Here is a 16,357-nt window from a genome sequence, read left to right on the forward strand (position 1 = left end):
TCACATGGACTACTTTTACAATGTTTTTATTGTGTTGCTTTGACCATTGTAGTTCCCTTACTCTTTATGGAGGGTCAGAAAGTTGATTTCATCAAAAATATCTTCATTTGTGTTCCAATGATAAACGAAGGTCTTTGGAACCACATGAGAGTGAGTCATTAAAGACATCATTTTTAGTTTTAAGTGAACTAAACTTTAAATTGTCACGAAAATTATGTTTAGGTGCTTAAACTATTGATGTTCATATGCAAGTATATTCATAGATCTTAAAAAGTACTTTTAAGTATTTTTAAACTTAAGTATTACTTAAAAGTCATGTCAAAGTGGCTGAGAAAGTTTGTTCTAACAAAAGATCTAGCATTAGATCTAGTCACCTTTGCTATCCATATGATATGGAAGCTAGCAATGCAGTCTGTGGTAGAAGGTCCAACTCAATCTGCAAGATTGGCTGGGAAAAAAGCTTGAACGAAAATGGAGAATAACAGAAGAAGACATCAGCCCTAATATATTAAAGAAAAAAAAACATGGAAAGAAGTCTGTTTTAGCTTCCAGACTCCTTATCTTGAGCTGAAAGGAGACCTTACTGTTGCACTTGAGTGCCTTCCAAGAGATTTGTTACATTCTGAGTTACACTCCTGCTTCGAGAATATAGCCTCTCAATTGCCAGAAGGGGCCTTGGAAAGGGAGCCACCTTTGGGCCTCAGATTATATTCTTTGTCTTCATTCCAAGATTCCGTGTGCAGTCAAACGAGACTTGAAGGAGACGCAGAGGAGCAGAGATGAGACAAGCAATAGATCGTAGACTGAAATGATGAGAGCAGGCACTGAAAACTTCCCTCAAGAGAAACCAAATGAGAGATAGCACTCCACGGCTGAATGTTTGGCCTCGAGCGAAGGTGAAAATGAGCAGCAATAAATCTGACAGACTTTATCTGCGAAGAGACCTAAACCTGTTGCGCATGCTTTGGCCCGGTTTTACTTGGGCAGGAAACAACATGGCAACCTTTGATCTTTGGCTTTGCGCCTTTAGATCCCAATGGCTAAGGCTAAAACTGGAATATGTACTACAACCAGGGGGTTGAATTACGTGGAATAACGGAGTATGATATATTCATACAAATGTTCTGAGAGTATGTTTTTTCTCCCGTTTTAATTACATAAAGATGCGTGGCGTATCAAGCCAAGTTCTGCTCTGCATATGTAGATAAATCATTCCCACCAAAGCATCCTTCCGTATTGTCTCTCCTGGCTGATTCTAACATTTGATACACACACACACACACTCACTACAGACCTGCTAAGCCAACTCAACAAAATTGTGTGTGCGAGGATTCAGCACAGAGGTTAATAAAGAGAAAAAAGGCTTCATTGTGACAGGAGCAGGAGCACAGGGGCGCTTTCTAAAGATGAGTTTACTCCCTCAGGCTGACCTCTGCTCTTTATTAAACTCTAATGAGCAGCAGGGCTGAGCAGTCTTATCTCAGACCTGTCACACACGCTCAAGGCAGGGTTAGGGAATAACTAAGTGAAAGTAGCCTGTTTTTCAGTTGTGTGACAGTTGCTCAGGTCCGCTGTGTTGCACAGTTGATTTAGCCCGGGGTTGAGATGCATATTTACATACACACTGTCATATTCAGTTGTAATACTGTAGGTTATTCAAGTACTCCATGTTTGCAGAAAATTTAGGATGCACTGCATAGTACACATACTACACTTTTAAAAGATTGACTCGGCTGAATATGGTAAAAAAATACAATTAAATGTTCCCCAGAAATGTCAACAAGTTATAAAAAAAAACTAATTGTGTCCAATGATTTTCTGTTTTTGCATTCGAATGATTTCAGATTTAATTAGATCGTCATTTGCATATTTGAAATAAACACATTTTGTTGACATTTCTGATACAAGGTTTAGATGGGACTATTAAGTATAAGAGATTTCTGGCTCAGTGTAGGAGAAAAATCTCATTTTGAGAGAATAACGTTTAAAGATAATTAACACAGTTTAAATAAATGTTTTGTGTGTCTTTAATATTTGGCCGTTTAACGCTAATCCCATTACATTTTCAGAATTATTTAAGTACAGGAAAAACTGCAGGTCTTTGTCCAAGACAGCTTTTTTTTTTCTATTCTTGCAATACGTCTTAATTGAAAATTCTGTCAAATTGGGGTCAAAAGATATTACCCAGACAGAAGTATTACAAGCATTCCAAGTATAATATCTTATAAAAAGAGGCATTATTAAGTTGTCAATCAAACACTCCGCTCATACAGCGTCCGCCTGCTGTAGAGCCGATCTTTATCTGTCTTATGCTCTTGTTGTCTGTTGTTATTATTCAAGTTATGCATTTTTTTCTCTTTCCTACTTTTTATATGGACCTTTTTCAGTCTGAAATAAAGATATCATCGTCATCATCAGTGCATGTCAGTCATAGATCTCCTTTAGACTGATTTTGTGGACCATATCAAGTTATCAACCGTTGCAAAGATTCAAGTGTGATTTGTTCACAAATCAGAAAAGCTACTTCTTTATTAAATATGGCAATTAGGCATAATGACTGCTTAAAGTTTGTGCTTCTCTAAACTATTACTGCAAACACACATTTATGCGTAAACACTATTCTGATGCCACCTTCAATCTTGAGTTTTTTTATCCTCTTTTTAATATGTCTGATGTCTAAAGATATTTAGATGGATGAGCCTTAGTGTCATTTCTGCCATATGCTGCGTTTTACACCAACTGGCAACCCGGGCTGGCAAAATACCATTGGCGAAATTGGCAGTGGGTGGAATCACATGGACAAAAACAACAAAGAAAGCACAATGTAAAATAGAATAAATGACTGTAGCATTGTTTTCTGGAAAGAGTTGCATGTTTCCTATCCTTTATATCTCCAAACATGTATTTTTTTTTTTTGCTTTAATGCAGTTACATACAGCACCTTTGAGAGTTCTGAATGATGCACATCCCTTGACCTCAGTAGTAACTTGCTCTCCTGGCATCTTTTTATTTTTTTAATCATAGATGGACAGAAATAAACATCAGTCAGACTGAACAGAGATCAGCAGAGCAGTAAGACCCTCCATCTGTGGGCAGCTGTGTCCTCCTGTCTCTCCTCCAACTCTGAGCTCTGTCTTTAATAAGGGATAATGGTTCATCGGGCACCGTTTCCTGCAGGCAGGCTTAAAAGCCATTTTCTCCTTATTACATGCATGATTTTAACTGATCCCAGAAAAGCAAACAAGTGTAGTCCCAGCGGAGCGCTCCCAATTGAACTGCACTGGGACCAGCCGCGGCAGGACTACAGGATACACAATGCTGCCCTTTGTTGCGGGAGGTGAGCAAGAACAAGTCTTACGGGTACACACACACCATTTAGCAATGCGTCCAATTTTTTCTTTAAAACAGTTGATATATGAACATCTAAACTGAGATGCTTCATTTGTGCTGGGTAATACCGCATCGAAGGCAGTCTCTTTTCGCTAGATCTCTTGACTCAGTGGAAAATGCATCTCTGGATCCCACGTCCAACTCACATCATCAGCAATATTTAGAGAGCAATGAAAATGACTGAAGTGAGGTTTTAAAGGCCAGGCATGCTGTCTGTCTTGAAACGAATGAGGAGAAAAGACATTCGGCGTGAGCACTTCTGCTTTTATTCTGTTGAATTTGGACCTGAGCGGCTGCATTAGATCATCAGCAGATGTCAAAGTCTCCTGTCATCTGCCAAGAAAAATGGGAACAGAAAAATTAAGTGAGGGAGAGAGACAGAGAGAGAGAGGAAAACAGAAAGAGAGAAAGCTGGAAGGTCACTGTCTGGAGAGGAAGTGGAGATAACGGCGAGACTTGGAGGACAGATAGAATATGCTGGAGTGAGATGCGTGGTTGTTTCCGTGATAGCCTCACGAATTTTGAATCATAGTCAAGTCAACAAAGTCTATTTAGAAAGGTGGAGACCATCTCACCATCATCCCATTAACGTTTGATGCCTTAACTTTTTTTTTAATCATCCCCTTTCACTGATAATAAAAAATACTGTCCTGTCCTCATTCCCTGTCACTCAGAATTCAAGAAACATGCACTTTTTAGTTCATTTTTCATGATTAACATCACAGTGTTTACCGGTATTTTGGTACTCGTATATAAATGGTGTATTACTTGTAAAAAGACAGCGCCATTGCTTGTGTGAACTGCGTACAGGATTGTCAGCAGTGAAAAACAGAAAAAAACCATTACTAGATTTATTTGAGGGCAGTATACATAGTAGTCAACATTTGAAGTGGATCAAAAACACATTTTGGTTTTACACTGTAAAAAACTAAATCTGGGTTTTGCTTTATTTTAATGGTCCCTTTCACGCATTATGTTGACTATAAGTAAAATTGCATCTACATTACTACTAACTCTCATTAGAGTGTAAGTAGTTTATTAGTAGGCTGTTAGATGTAGGGTTATAATAAGATGACGTGGGAGACACATTAAAGAGTTAGCAACTATGAAGCAGAGAGTCTAATAATTATCGAGTTTGTTGAAGTAATATTGCAACAACATTTCATGTCAACAGAAAGGGACCATCAAAATAAAGTGTTACCAATATTTTTACGGCCAAAATCTGTAAATTTAACAGTATAAAACTCATTTACAAACGAGAAAATTGGAATGTTCCTTACAAATCAGCTTTTTGTTTTTTCTTGTTACATATTGTCCGGGACACGTCTTGAGCTTTTATGTCACTTCCTATCTCCTGTGGTGCTTGTAGTCCTCTTGTTCATTGGTTCCCTTGGATTAGTCTCCTCGGGTGTCTTATCTTGTTAAGCTAGTTAGACCACTGTGTGTGTATATTTGTATACATACATACATATAGATAGCACAAGTATTGCTAAATGCTTCACTCTGGGCATACAACAGTCTGGGTAGTATGCTTCTTTGGGGCTTCTCCACACCGTAACTCTCCTGTATGTGGAAAAGACAGAGAAGAAGAACGATACATGTTTCACGTTGTCCACAGCTCAAGATTTTTCCCTGCTGGCACCATTAAAACCGATGTTTGGCATTGGCGTGAGTGACCAAAAGTTTGGCTATAGCAGCCCGACATATATTGACCCTGTGGAGCTCCCGACAGTTTTGGTGGAAACAGGAGAGCTGAGGTGCACATTTAATTCAGCAGTGAGTTGGTCAGCTGTGGTTTTATGTTTTTTCAGACAGCTTCCTCGTGCATCCACAGTTAGTTCTGTTGGATGCGGTTCGTTCTTCTTGGTGGTATGCTGACATTACCCTGGATACCGTGGCTCTTGATACATCACAAAGACTTTCTCTGTGTTACAGATGCGCCACAAGACGTGTACTGACTGACTTGTAACGTGTAGTGGAATAATTGACACTTTACGTTATCAGTACTTTTTTAGCATGGTTTTAAGGTACTCTTTACACCTGGCAGCTTCAGATGAAATAACACTTGAAACTAAAAGTGGAACTAGGTCTAACCGAAGCAAAACAAAGAACAAATACGACACATACTGTATGCATTTGCTGGAATAGTTTTTATGCAACAGTTTTTTTAACGGTACTTTACCGTAATGTGCAAATGTACAATTTAATGTGCAAATTATTTTCATATGAATGTTCAAAAGAAGATTACTTCATATGGTCTTGAAAGAATTTTCATAGCTTATGTTTATGGCTTTTTATGTTCCGTGAAGAAAATGCGATTCATACTTGGTCATGCAAAACTCGCTGCATGGGTTTCAGGTTTAGTTTATTTCTAAAGCGCATTTAAAAACAACAGTAATTACATAAATGATTTGAGATTGATAGGGTTTTGTGACAAAAATATTTCTAGTTTTTAGAATTATAACTCGTGTCAATTGACTTTAAACTTGACTTAACTACAGAGGTTGGTTAATAACGGGTGGTTAATATTGTAACTAGGTGTTTGGTAAGTCAAAAGAGCCTATATTCTTAAATCCAATTCTACTTGTTCTGTATAGAATCAAGGAGCTCTCAGCCTTTTGGAGGTAAAAAAAATACCCTGGACAGATAGCTAATACATCACAGGAACATCCTTGAAGACACAATTTGCCCCAAAATTGCTTTAAGAGGCACTAGTAAAATATGCATATCGATGAAGCAAAAATATATACTAGCATCCCAAGACTGAAACTCAAGGATATTAGAAGGAAGTGCCGGCCAAGTTCAACAGACCATTATTCAGCAGCATAGAGAAAGACAAGAGTGCGCCACACAGGGATGCCAGGGAAACCCGCGCCAGCCTGACGAAATCTAATCCCAAAACCTCAAGCACCTTTCTCGTGCCAGCCTCTGGGTGGGCACTCCGGGGTGGGTCTCGAGCACATCTGGGAGGAAAACACTTCAGTCACTGGATAATACCTACAGGAGTGTTTAACACAAACCTCAGGCCCTTTTCCCCTCTCTGTTTATAGACATTACAACACTAACTACAGCGATGAAGTCATTTCAGTCCAACTACACAGCTGATCATGGATCTGATCCAAAGAGCATTGTAAGTCTCGCTTTGAGTCATTCACCTAGACATGGGTTGAGACTGTGACTCGAAGACTGATTATCAGCACACATTGCAAAAAAAAATCTGTTTTGTTAAAGCCAGTATTCGATTTAATTTTACTAGTAATTGGCTTTTGACTGTCCCATTGATTGCCAAGTAATGAATTCTGTCAAGGCCCTGAAAAAGTATGAAAGGCATTGTCAGACTAATCCATCTGTCTAGTCTATGTGGTCCAACTGTAACGTTATGAAGTGATGATAATACTTCTTGTGCTCTATTTGCATGCAATGGATATTCTACAAAATGGTGCTACGGTGACGAGGAGACAAATTGTTCAGAAAAGTATTCTCTGCGCTTCATAAAATACAGATTGAACAAATGATGGGAGATGGACTATTCTGATACTTTTCTGCACAATGTTGTAAATGATCTTTAATTGTGTTCCGAGGACTAACGAAGCTTTTACATGGGGGTAAGTGATTAATGAAAGCATTTTCATTTTGGGGTGGAGCAACCCTTTAAGTGTTTTGTTTATTTTTACATAAACCATTTAAGATGTGCCACATTTTATTACAGTCTAATGTTTGTTTCTGATCCCCCCCCCTTTACCAGAAATGAATGTGGCCACTGGAGATATGAAAAAGTGATGTTAAGTTTATGTAAAAACGCAAATGCTGGCCAGACAGAATCATTGCAGGAAATGTAAGACCAAGTCTAGCGTAATAACTTGATCTTAACTGCTCCGTGTAGGGTGAATGAGGTTAAAGTGAACATGAGCGTCTCTCCGAGCAGCGGCTCTTTAGAGGAGAGTGTTTAAAATAAAAGACAGATCTCAGTCTGAATGATGAAAACATGACACCGCAGTCACATGTGTTGCATATGCATGCTGGCTCCGAGCGCGCACTCCATAAAATCTCTCACACACACACGCACAATCAACATCTTTCTCCGGCAGTTAAAGTTGCAGATGCTATTTTACATTAGCATTACAATTAAATGTTCAGCAGATAAAGCCCTGTCCAAGAACGCTGTTACAGCATGATGCACCTTTGTGCGTTGATGTTCAATGCACGCATGTTAATGTCTCAATCCACGTTGGAGTATGTTGCTGAATTTTAGGCTGTTTGTGGGTACATGTGTTCTTGTCGGGCCTATGCAACCTGAAATGAGCATTTGCAGACTGTGCTGCTGTGTGTGTGTCTGTGTGTGTGTGTGTATTGAGATGTGGATAGTGTGGTGAGTCTTGGCCACACTGGAATCTTAATTCTTCCCAAAAAAAACAAATAGTACATAAATCCGCAGCCAGCAGTGGCTGTTCAGGACATAATGAGCTCTGTGTTTTCATATGAAGTGCTGGATAATGGTTTTCTCTCCTTCCTTTCATTCTACACTCAATAGCACCATTCCACTACAGCGGCATGAGTTTCAAAAGCAGCTGAAGGGATACAGGTTCGACTAAATTCAAAATTTGGATGCGCAACGATATTTAAATTGACTTTGATTCTTTCTCGGTAACCGAAATTTGATTTAAACTGTACCTTCCCAGCTGGCATTGGTACCGTGGTTGAATGAGCATTGAATAACAGAAAAAAAGAACATTATTCATGTACTCAGGTGAAAGTTTACAATATTCATAAATTATTCACAAGCAGTTTTTTCAGAGCCCCTATAGTTACACTGTTTAAATCGGAGCTATACGGTGTATTTATTAAAACGAGTAAAATCAAAAGTTCAATGAATCTCTAGCAGAAGTGACAGTGCAGGGTGAACTATTTCTTGATATTCAGTAAACATGATATTCGGTTGTTTTTTTTTAAAATTATGATTAAAATAATATAACCCATCAGACAGACATTAACACCAGCAACACACAACAGGTGATCATAATTTAAGCATCTGTGATAAAGCAATAAACAAAATACACACACACATATTTAACCCCTGCCGCTTAACGTTGGCGTCATTTGTAAAAATCTCGAAAATTAGAAAGACAAACAGTTTCATTTAAGTTTAATTGTTACGTAAGTTGCTAATGGTGATATTTTAACATTAGATTTTAGAACAGGTTTCATGATCAAACTATTGTAAAATGCTAATAAATTAATAATAATGATCTTAAATAATGACAATTTAAAAGGCAGATCTTGTAAAATGTGAAGTTGATTTACAAGTGTTTTTGTTAACCTTTATCCGTTGTGTTAGTTAGCTAATTTAGTAGTGGTAGTTAAGCACCAAAGTGGCATGAATGCATTTACACGGCAGGCAAAATCGAATCAATTTTTTATGCAGCATGATATTTTTGACTAAGGACCGTGTTTTTGTTATTTTATGCACGATCATACCGTTAGTTGTTTCTAGGCTTTTGTTAGCGGAAATAAAATCCGCCTTTTTCTGCAGAATGCATTTTCAGTGGATTTTGAGGGGATTTCGCGTATGACGCCAGGCTTGGAAACGTTCGAAAGAAAACATACGCGCGCAGTTGCGCGGGTCATTTACAGCTACATCTATTTTTGTTGTGCGCGGGCAGTGTGTAGCGCCTCCGGACGCTTTGTTTGCACGAGGGTTTGACTTTTGTTTTTCTTGGCCCGACCGAGTGCGAGTGTATATCGGCGTTCGTGTGCGTACACTTCGTCTACACGGTGTGGACTCAAAGTTCTATCATCACTCAGAGTTTATGTGAACAGCCGGCGCTGGCTCGGTCCACATCCTGGGAAAGTGACTGGGATCGGAAGCGGCTCAGACTGGGAACGTAAACACACACAAACACGCACACTAGAATACGCGCCGCCAAGCTCCACAGAGCCCTCGCGCTTAAATAAATACGTGTTGTATGTAATACAATGCACACTCTAGCGGGCTGTCACATTTATTAAAAAGCAGCTTTTAGACTCGAGCTTTATTGCTTGACAGTGCAGAGTGAAAGCAGCATTCAGTTATGACGTGCATATGGCCTGCACATGTAAGCACGAAACAATCGCACATTCTCTACCGCAAGCTATCTGAGCCGTATTCAACGCTACCGGTTTTACTGCTGCTTGCTTAAAGGGTTAGTTCGCCGCAAATTGAAAATTCTGTCATTACTCTTTCTCGTGTCGTTCCGGACCTTCACTCGTCTTCGCGACACAGATGAAGACATTTTCGGTATTTTCCACAGACGGCGAAATATTCGCTGTATTTTTTGACAGACAGCAACACAGCTGAGATGATCCCAGGTCCAGAAACGTAGTAAACACATCGGTAAAACATCACTGGCCCAAATTCGTTTTTGTGAAGCTACGAGAATACTTTTTTTTGTTCACAAAGAAGTAGAAGAGCCGAAACGCTGTTGTTTTGTCAGTTTCGCCCCTTCGTATGAGCTGTTTTTAGAGTGCAACTCACAAGATGTTTTTATACTACAGTGACCTTTCATTTGCCAAAAGAACAAAGAAGTTTTAACTTATCACTTCATGACTCCTTTAAAGGTACATAGTAGCACCTAAGAAAATATATGGCTATAGTGCAGCTTTTTTGTAGGGTTTTTTTGAGAGTGTGTACGTATATAGACTCTATGTTGTTGTTTTCCTGCTCCATGTGTTCGGTGTGAACTAATTTCTGTAGATTGTCTCATTGTCTTCAGCCGTGTCTCGTTTATTAAGTACTTGCTTTGTGTATTTAAGTCCTGTTGTTTGAGTTCAGTTTGTCCGATCTGGTCTGTATGATATGTGGTTTCGTTTATCTGCCTACCTGCCCGAGGTATGAATGATGGAAGTCGTTGACATTATATTCTCGTCGAGTGCTCCTTCCCTAAATCACGCCGTGACATGTTCAAACTTATTTGATCATATTAGCGTGCAAGACTGACCGCCTGTCCATGAAATATGCGTACGATACAAGTCTAAAAAATCACAACAAAGAGCCATTGTAACCTGACACAAGAGGGCTGTGGAAATGTTTTCATTCCGGCGTCCTCCGCTGCCATGTCCAGATTTACAGCTACCGTATTATAATTCGGCCTATTCATGTACAATGCAATGATTTATTTTAAGGATTTGCGTGCAGATACAGAATTATATGCGCAGATGTGAGTTTTATCACATTACAGAGAACTATATCTTACTGTTTACCTTTAAAAATCGCTTGATGGACTAAATCACCCATTGTGGTTTTGCGAAAGCTGACTTAACCTTCAGAATGTTCCATTCCTAAACGCCTTTACGGCATTTCTCATAAATTACCTTTAATTTCATATTATTAGTGGGAATAAATCATATCTATTATGGCATAATTACATAAGCGTCAACATTTCTATAACTGCCTTCCGTTTTTATTTTACTGTAAATGTCTGAGTGGAAAAATTCACAGCGAGATATAAGGTAGCCACTTATGGAGGTATGTCAAAACAAAGAGAACCGGACCACCCAAAGCACTGATATATCATTAGAAACAGCATTCTTTGGCATTCGTGAACACTATTTCACTAAAACTGTTGTTTATCGTGTATGGGTCAAAGATGTCTGCAACAAAAGAAATTCACAAAAGCGATTTTTACTTATTTATAGGATGCAAATTAAATGTAAGTAAAGCGTCTGCTTTTAAGGTTTAAAATAAAATGAAATGGAATTTAATAAAATGTCAAAATTTGGTTGGAAAAATGTTACATTGTCACACAATATTTTTTGTAAAAAATGGGAAAAACCTACGACAGTGGCAAATTCCCCCCCCCAAAAAAGAGAAATTTCATAGATTTTTGTAAATATGCCTGACAAGATTGTTGCTCTGAATGAAATCATGGGAAAATGCGGCTGATAATTTTTTGGCTCAGTTTAGGAAAAACAAAATTGCAATGAATTAAAAACAGTAAAAGTTCAATTTTGGGGTGGTTGGGTAACAACAACAGTTTAAAGCGGTAGTCAACTCACTGTTTTACAGTCAAACGTTTTCATCTTTGACACATATTTAACTGTATTGGTTAATTAAAATTGGTGTTTTTATTGCATTGTAGTTGCAGCCATTGTTAAAACAAATAAGCTACTTCAAACTTTGTAAAAAAGATTTTTACTACGGTTAAAGGGGATTTTAGTGCCTCCTCTTCTCATTATACCTAAAAACAGTCTTTACCTGTGGTAAAATCGTTGAAGCGTGTGGCCAGCTGTGGCTTATTGTTTCAGTAGAGATCCAAACCGGTTCCAGTAGATATTCACAAAGGCAATTGTGTGGCTGCACCTCTGCGTATTCACTTTTGAGCGTTTGATGGTGTGTCTACGATCGTTTTAGAGAAAGTTTTGGTGAAAAGCCTGAGGTTATGAATCTGATTATACCATAAATTAGGTCTTTTGTGCTTTGTGCCTGTGTAGCGAGTTTTCTGCTGGGTAATAAGATTTTGTTTTTATAGTTTAGCAGAGAATAAATCATAAAGCTATGGCTGGCTACCAGAACATGGACGTGTAGCCACTGGGGAAATTACAAAACCTATACGCATTCACAGAAATACTCTTAACTAACAGGCTCCTAACTTGGCAGTTGCACAAAAGACGCAAAACTAGATTTTACTTTTAGTGGAAGCACTAATAGTCCTTACTGTTTGGAGGACAGCGGGAATCACATAAAGGGTTTTTATGCAGCAATTTGAACAATTTATCGTGCTTTCAGTATGTGATGCCGAGTCACTCAATTTACACACGTTAATATTTTCTGTTAGTATCGGGATCCGAAGGAGCATTTGCTAATGTGTGACTTCTAGGGCCTTGTGAGTTTAGTTTTAATGGGTACATTTCATTTTAGTAATCAAAAAGCCTGTCTAACTAATCAAAATCGTGACCCGTTCATACCAAGCATGATAACTATAACGATAAAGACGTAGTTCTAAAAATGGCTCTCATTATTAATGAGCAGCAGAGTCCACACCGCAATGATAACGTAGAAAAAGTATTGTTGGAATCAGTTCAAGTACAGTTTCTTTCCACCTAATGAACGTTAATAGCCTCGACAGCCAATCAGAATCCACCCTGCGGTAACGAGCTTGAGTATAAATGAATAGATTTTGCACAAAATTTGGCAAATGTTGGATGAATAAATCAGAAGTAGTGTCGCGAATGTGCTCCGTGATTCGCTACCAGTGGTTCGCTTATAGTTGTCTCCACACATTAAGCTGAGATTGAATAAAGTATTTTAATGTGCAAAACGACTACGCACTTAACCTTAAACAGATAAAAGAGAATCCCACTTTGGCACAAGGAATTACTGGAGGCCTACGGATGGGCATTAAAACATCTGAATGAATTCTTCTGGGTATTCAACAATGGAGTTTTAATGGCCCTGGACGTCTATGACCCAAGCCAGCAGAGTCTTTTAGGTTCCTGAATCATAAGTCTAATGAATGCGTCTGCGGAGGAACCATTACCAGGGACCGTCGTGATTTGTTACTTCTAAACCCTTCTCATAAATCTTGGGCCCTCGGTCCCCTTATTCCAGACTACTGCAGATTTAGCTAACGCGCTCACCCCGTGTAACCTTACTCCACGTCCTCCGCCTAGTCGTCCACTAAATTAGACAGCTACTAAAGGTTTAGGTGAAGTAATTCGGCCCAGTTCAGTAGCACCAGTGAGGGATTTGGTGGCTGTGGCAACAGGAGGAATTCCAGGGGATAACGTTTTAACCTGTGCGTGAAATCTAATATTGGATGGAATTTTCAACATGCTGTCGGCTTCTATAAGGATGCGGAGAGAGCGTTTCTCGCTTGAAACAGACAGTCCGCGGAGGGGAATCACGTGCGTTTAAACTGCGTTTATAGCTGACTGGAGGTATTCCCCCTTCTGTGTTTGTAGGCTGAAATAAAAAGCTAATAGGGAGCCACAAAATTCTCATTTGGCTTTAATTATAGGGCCGTGAATGAGGATGGTGGATTTACTGCTTTGCTGTGCGGTGCTTCGTTCTTCTCTCTCTTACTTCCTTCTCTCACCCCGTGGATCGCCCTGTTCCTCATTACTATATTTTTGCGATTTTCCGTGCAAATTAAGAGGGAGTTTTGTGATTTATTTTTAGCTTTCTGTTTTGTATTCTGTGGAAAGCTCCAGCACTTTGCGCGCAGTTTGGGCCTCCTCCTTTCCTAGTTCAACGTTTCGATATGTCCTCATGCAAGAGAGATATTTGATTCATATCCTGCAGGAAAGCTAATTCCGTCCACGCAGGATCTATAATCCGGGTTAATAGATGACAATTATGAGCTGTGTTCATGGGTTCAGCCCTCAAAGGGTGAGCGGTTGAGGCCGAGGCGAGGCCAAAGCACATCTGGATAGGGGTGTGTGCAGATGTTGGCGGGTGTTGATGGAGCCGGTGTCTCCGGTCTGCTATGTGTGTGCGCTGCCCATCCGCCCTCTCCCACAGGAGTAATCAGCTCCGCTGGTCCCCGTGGAGTTTTACTAGGGAGCCACAACCTCAGCGTACAGAGTTTAACACTGATTACTGAGCGCTGCTAATATACTCCGTAGCACACGACTGAAGCTGTTCATCAATACATGTGCAAATAAACCATCACGCAACTGTTTTCTTTCAGACCAAACCCACCAATTCATTATTGTGGCAAAGCTGTCAAACATCACGTTAGTGCGCGTACTGTAGTGACCGAATGTTTTATACGGATTCTTAAATGAACGTGCTTCATAAAGGATTTGATAAATAATAAAGGATTTATTAATGCATAGAGAACCGGAGTGCCAAGGTCAATTATTTAATTAATTGAATTTTTTTGAATTTGAAATGAGGTACTGTTTAAAGTTTAAGGAAATAAAACACAAATGAAGTTAAAAATGTAAAAAATAACACTGGGGAGCATTCATGAATTCTGACATCTGAGTTGAGTAATAATTAATTATCATAATAGTAACTGGACAAATGATCGCGTGAAACCTGAGCTGTAAAAATTATACACACAAACTGCACTATAATCATTTTAAATGTCTAGTTTTTGTCAGTTTGTATTTATATATTATTTTTTAATGTTTAGCAATAATCTTCTTCTTCTTCTTCTTGAAAAAAAAAGCCCTTCTGGTCCTAATAGAAATAATTCTGCGGGTAACTCGCTCAGCGTTTGTGAGGAGAGAGGGGAAAAGGTCTTATTATACAAGTGTACCTCGATGAGGCCAAGACTCAAAATAAAACTGTCACATATTCCTCTTCTGCAGTCTGTAAAAATCTCCTCTTGGCCGTCAGAGCTGCTGAACTGGACAGAAACACTCCATCTGCTAGAAACACACAGACAACGACGCGTTTACGTCTTCTGTGCAGTTCAACAGAGAATAAGTGATAATGTCGTGGTTGTGTTTATTTCGCATTTTAAGGCACTTTTTTGAAATATAAGCAAGTGCAAATTAGATTTAAGAGATACAGTGGAGAAAAAGATTGTGAGCGAATAACTAATTCAGTTTTAGTCTTCACAAAAATGTTATAATGTCACATTTGGGGTTGGAATGCACTTAGGGTGAGCAAATGACACGTTTGTCATGTGTAAACAATAAATTAAAAGTGATGATATTTTCTTTGACTGCTAAAACCCAACTACTAATTTAACCAACAGTGTTTCAACGTTCCGGTTGCCAGTTTATTAGAAACACAGCGTATTGCAGCCTTTAAGCCTGAATGAACTGAATGAATGCAGATACAACCTGACAACCTCTATCTAAAAACCTCTATAACCAGAGGCATATTACAATGTGGATAAGTCAGTTCGTATACTTACAGAGTAAGGTTTGTTGCTTTCCATTGCCATTTGTATTCATGACTGTCAAGCGTCTTCAAACTGGCAACCCGTGTGAGCATGGAGTCTGAGTATATTTTACATTTGGACTGCAATATCCATTATAGCTGTCAACGTCATTTCATGCATCTTTAAAATATGTTTACAATCATTGATTTTTTTTTCTGATGTGCCATCAGATAATCGTACCCTAAACTCGCACCATGTTTCGAAAGCATCACAGAAACACTGGGATGTTTACACTGGGATGGAAGAAAGTATTTTAACAATGAACAAATTACACACTTCAAATTATGCACTTTCTAAAAAAGCATTCCAACGCAGTCTAAAAGGCCAGGCCTTGAGGTTTAACTGCTAATTTGCATTCAGATGTTTAATACTCTGACCAAAAACTACAGACTAGTAACTATGCATTGCTTTGGTCCATGGTGGGAACACACACACACACACACACACACACACAGTCTCCTTGAATGATACACATAGTCTGTCCTCTGGACAGGGAGTCGGCAGCATCTGCAAAACCCATCTTGACTTAGTGGCTTGTCTTTTGTGGTTTGAGTGAGTCCTGGGATGCAGCCAGTCCTGATGGGGTCAGCAGAGGTTTCCCTTCTGTATACTAACTCAGAAGCCTGTAGCCTTGGAGTCCTGCTCCAATGATGAAGACTTAACTCAGAAATCCGGATGTGGCCTTAGGTGAGGGATACCATGTCAACCCTCGGTCTGTCTCTCTGGACGATACAGGACACACAACGATGAGTCACAGAAGGAGAGAGTCATGCGGTAGGCTTAGAGCATGCTAATTGAATGGCTATTCTATCTCCATCGCATGCTCCACCATGTCTTGTGTGTATAAACACTAAATGATTGTCATCTTACATGCTCCAGATGTCTGTGAGCTTACATTGCAACAGTTAGCATAAGCATTGGACTGTGGTGGGGTCTTTTTGTGCAAACGAAACGTTCCCGTTCCATTTGATGTTTCTGATGACATTTATCATCTAAATAGTGTGTATCAGTTTAAAGAAATAAACTTCAAAGTTATAGATATTTTGCACATTTTGAGACCAAACCCAATGCAAATTACTAGTAAAAATCTAATC

Source organism: Puntigrus tetrazona, chromosome 13 (assembly GCF_018831695.1).
Source record: "Puntigrus tetrazona isolate hp1 chromosome 13, ASM1883169v1, whole genome shotgun sequence".
In the NCBI taxonomy this organism is placed as follows: Eukaryota; Metazoa; Chordata; class Actinopteri; order Cypriniformes; family Cyprinidae; genus Puntigrus; species Puntigrus tetrazona.